General features: G+C 29.5%; 1 pseudogene; it reads right to left on the bottom strand.

Moving 5' to 3' along the window:
- Positions 1–1,412: 1,412 nt before the first annotated feature.
- LOC114374894 lies at positions 1,413–2,677 on the bottom strand (annotated as a pseudogene).
- Between the last annotated feature and the right edge of the window lie 833 nt (positions 2,678–3,510).

Below are 3,510 nucleotides of genomic sequence, written 5' to 3'. Positions count from 1 at the left end.
AGAATTCGACGACGATGGAGCTCGGAACGAAGCGGGCACTACAGCTCAAAAATAACTTTGAACGGAGCGGGTAGTACAACTCGATTTTGTTTAAAGGAAAGATAAAGAAGAAGAAAGAGGAAGAGATCTAGAAGAAAGAGGAAACACTTGGTTAAAGGAAAGGTTGTCTGGTAGGAATTTGAAATTTAAAATTTAAAAAACTGATCACAAGGGGAAGAGGAAGAGGCCTCTTGGGTGGAAGAAAAGGAGAAGCAGAGCTGAAACATGTAATGAGTGGTTTTTTCAAATTTTGAAATTTAAAAGAGCCGGGAAATGGTTGGAAAAATAGAGAAGCAGCAGACAGCTGAAGCACAAAGACGAAGGAAAGCACAACATTCCTAGAGGGAGGAATATTAAATTTGAAAAAAATGGAAAACAGTGATCCGTAGAGGCACTAGTCATTTTTTTACTACTAACATAGATTTTTTATAATTTCAATATTATCCTTATGTATAGCCTATACGGATTTGTCAATCTGTATAGACTCATTTGGATTGTCAATCCATATGAGACTATATATAAGGGTATTTTTTATTTTTTTACTACTAACATATAAATTTTTTATAATTTCAATATTATCTTTATGATATTTTAATCAAGTATTTAGTTCCTAAAACTTTAGGATATTTTAATTTAGTTCTCCTTTAAAAAAATTTCACGCTAATAAAATATATTTTTCTTTGAGTTTAATGGTGATTCCTGACCTTGCAAAACAATTTTGCACTAACAACTAATTATTGTAAAATATACTATCGTTTCATAACCTATTTTCTCTTTCTTTATTACATGATCTTTTTATAACATTTCATTTGATTCCCTTTAAATGTCATGATTTTCTCGTTCAGTCTCAAATACTTGAGGGAATATTTAATAATAAAAAATGATTCATAAATAACTTATTTTTTAAAAAAAAATATTCTAAACGAAACACTAAACAAGAAAATGAAAAGTTTTCAGAGTAAAAACTTAATTAAATCTTTATTAAATTTATAATCCTCATAAAATGAATTCACCCTTTACTTGTTGGAAAATTTTGTTTAAATGATATAGCCCGTATCATACAAGATATATCTAGACAGAATAAAATAAATAAAAAATAAAAATGAAGTAAAAAAAAAAAAGCAAAGAGCCATATTAAATGTGTCTGGTCCTCACCCTCTTAAGATTCTATACAATTGTTTTGACTTTGTCCATTGTCATTGATACGAAACTTAGATAATACATAATAATTAAGAAAATAATGTTTATTCTTCTCCCTAATTAATCGAGTTAAAAATAGCGCAAAAGCTATCTAGTCGTTGTTATAACACAAATATGGCAAAATAAGAAACAAAAAATGCTGGAAAACAAAACAGAAGTATCAAACACAATAATAAAAAAACTAAAGAAGGAATTTCGATTCATTTATAATCATCATGCTTTTCTTTTTCTGGAAAGAAAAGTGAATCATTAAAAACTGAAAGAACATGTAATTCATTTATCACTGTAGTACATTAGAATATCCTCTTTTGTTTCCATCACTAACAGGTAAATATTAAATTATTTGTTCATAGTAACCAAAAAATATATATAAATAAAAAACAAAATATCTAAATCCAACGTTTGTGATTTCGAGAGTGGTGGGCACCTCCGAACCATCGATCCCAACCAGCATCAACTGAACCTTTGGTGCTGCAAACAAACATTTTACCTTAACCTTAACTCTAATACATTAATCATTTTTGTTCAAATATCTTTTCTTTTTTTACCTTTTGGATTATAATATATTATTTACTTTCTTTACTAGTACATTAAAAAACACATACAACGCAACATTGGACCCTTAAAATTAATATCATGAACATCAAGAGGATTAATTTCTTACAATGGAAGGAGAGGATCTGGAATGGATTCAACGCTTGAAATTAAACTGCAAGAGCACAAAATGGATGGAGCAATTCAATTTAGATTATGAACAATAATTAAACTCTAAGGTTTGAAGAACCATAAGAAAGAATAATAATATCATAGTCTTATATGTTGGCTTTGCTTACTCCTTGCAAACGGTGGAGGATTCACCAATTGTTTCAACTTTTTCCAATTCTTCCTGCTCATCATAGTTCATTTATCAAATTCTTCTTCTAGGAGAATTAAGATGAAGAGAAAAAAATTGTGCATATAAATTGAACAAAATAAGATGGATCACCAAATTGACACAAAAAAGAGGCATGATGAGTTGAGATGACCTGCAAAATACTAATTTGGTTATTGAGGTTGGTTATGGCTGCTTGCAACCTATGTTTCCCAATGAAGCCTCCAGGGAAAGAACCAGTTCCAGCTTGAGCAAGAGGATGAGGACCCTTTTCTCCCCCTTCTTCTCCATAGTCCTCTGATTCTCACCCATTTTCTGATGCTAATGTTTCTGATGATGGTTGTGGTTGGTGTCAATCCATGGCTATCATCACACCACTTAGTTGAAAAAGAGAGCTAAGCTAATTATACAATCAAAGTGACAAACAACAAACCTATAGGGGTATTGGGAGGAGGGAAAAAAAGAAAGGGTTTTGGGTCAAAACAGGAGGGAGGAACATGACTTGAGGGGGGCGACCAAAGGATTAAACAATATCCAAATGATAGGCACAAGGAGGGGGGGTGGGGGTGGGGACCAAGTGGGTGTGGGATGTGGGGGGTTTGATTATGGGTCATTTGTGAGAGAAAAAGTAGTGCTATTAATTAATATTGGATTGGTGGGTACAAACAAAAACAAAGAAAATGGGCTGTGAAGAAGTTAATGAGTATAACATATCATTTTTTTCCTTTGGTACTAGTAAGAAGAAGTAGTTATAGTTTTGAAGCCGGCGATTAATCTTTGCACATAAAAATAGATATTCTTTTTTTAATATAATTTATTTCATATTCAAAGGCCAATCGAAATTTGAATTTTGGACTACTTAATTAAAAAACAAAAACATAAATCATTATCACGTGTCAATTATTATTGTTACAACTTATCATAATAATGCACAACTATATCATATGTACAATTAATCATTTATAAGTCCAGAATTCTTATAATCATTTAATATATTGAATTACATATAAGGAAAATTTATATGTAATATAATGCTAGCTAAAAAGAAAGTAAATTAAACTATTTTGTGAATATTTTTACATACAAATTTCTCATTTTGAAATAGGTTTACTTAATTTAGAAAACTAATTTTAATTAGACTAATATTAATACAACTTGAAAAAACCTGTAAATCATACTGTAATATATGTAAAACGGTTATAAACAAAGAATTTCACATACAAAATAAATAAAAATTTAATAAAGCTTGTCTTATAAATAAAAAAATTGTACATAAAATAAAGAAAACTAAAAGAAATTGGAAGCATATCCCCTTAAAGCTAATGTAGCTACATCCCAACTAAACAATATATCTAAATTCAACTCAACTTATAAATTTAAAATATTATATTTTTTTTATA

Source organism: Glycine soja, chromosome 11, assembly GCF_004193775.1.
Source record: "Glycine soja cultivar W05 chromosome 11, ASM419377v2, whole genome shotgun sequence".
NCBI lineage: Eukaryota > Viridiplantae > Streptophyta > Magnoliopsida > Fabales > Fabaceae > Glycine > Glycine soja.
The sequence above is the reverse complement of the archived record's forward strand: the minus strand, read 5'-3'. Positions and strand labels throughout refer to the sequence as shown.